Consider the following 1,412-nt stretch of genomic DNA (forward strand, 5'->3'; position numbering starts at 1 on the left):
CATCTGCTGTAGCGGCAATCCCCGGGGCTGGGCCACACCAAGGGCAGGATCCAGAACTCCATGCAGGTCGCTCGTGTAGGTGGCAGGGGCCCAGAGACTTCGGCCATCATCTGTGGATTTCCCAGGCACATTAGCGAGGGAGCTGGATTGAAGTGGACTGCCGGGACTGGGACTCGAACCCGCATCCATTTGGGATGCCAGCACTGCAGGTGGCAGCTTTACCTACTACGTCACAGTGGGTAGACACACTGTCTACAAAAGTGTTACTGGGGCAGTCACAAAATACCACACCCAGCCACGACCAAGAAGGCCACGGGACCTGTGGCGGGCCATCCTCCGGCGGGACTGAGCTGGATTTGCACCTAATTCAGGTGGCGTCCATCCGAGCGCTTTGCTGGGATGCAAACACAGACACCAGCGAGAGGCTGCGTCTGTAGGGTTCCGAAGCTGGGGCTGTGAAAGGCAGCAGTGTGGAAGCTATGGCTCCTCGTGTGGGAGGTAAGCCTGTACTTAGCACACAGCCAAACGGGGACAGAGATGTGAGTGAGGGGCTGGGAGGCGTGAGGCAGAGATGAACCTGCGTGTGAGTGACTGGGAACGGTTCTGTGCCCTGGGCACGTGGGATCCACTGCCTAACGCTTGTGCACTCGATCTGGCCCTCGGATCCAGTGAGATACCTCGGTGTCTTCGTACCTTTTCCAGCCCACAAGTTAAATTGCTTTTCTCTCGCTTTTTCTTAAATTCGGTGAATCGATCATTCTGGACAATAGAAAAGCGAGCCCTTTGTTGTGCTGTGAGCCCTGTGACCTGACAACCACAAGCCTGCCGGGGCTGCCATGCCTGCCTCTCCAGACCCTTCTCCGGACACCCTGGCCCAGTGGGAACGCTGGCCTTTCCCCCAGCCGCTGGCTGCTGCTTCTAACCCGGGGCCGGTGTGGATGCTGTTACAGCCCCAGGACGCTGCACCGTGCGCTCCTGTGCCACTGCACGCGCCCACAGCACGCGGCACCATCTGTCATGACCACCGGCTCTCCCACAGCACGCGGCACGTACTGTCATGACCACTGGCTCTCCCACAGCACGCGGCACCATCTGTCATGACCACCGGCTCTCCCACAGCACGCGGCACGTACTGTCATGACCACTGGCTCTCCCACAGCACGCGGCACCATCTGTCAGGACCACCAGCTCTCCCAGGTGGGGTTATGTTCCCGGGTACATGGAGGAAATTCAAAAGGGGTGGCGAAACGGAGTTACACGGCAGGTTTACTTTGTCCACCATTGTTCTGACGCTCACACACGACTGTTTGGTAAGGTGCACTCATGAAGTTTTGTAGACTCCTTCTTTACATGGACTTCAAAATTTTCTGTGCCAAAATAAACTGATCTTTTAATCCCATGTTCTACAAACA

This window comes from Oryctolagus cuniculus, chromosome 16, assembly GCF_051225735.1.
Source record: "Oryctolagus cuniculus isolate XC-2025 breed Fujian yellow rabbit chromosome 16, ASM5122573v1, whole genome shotgun sequence".
Classification (NCBI taxonomy): domain Eukaryota; kingdom Metazoa; phylum Chordata; class Mammalia; order Lagomorpha; family Leporidae; genus Oryctolagus; species Oryctolagus cuniculus.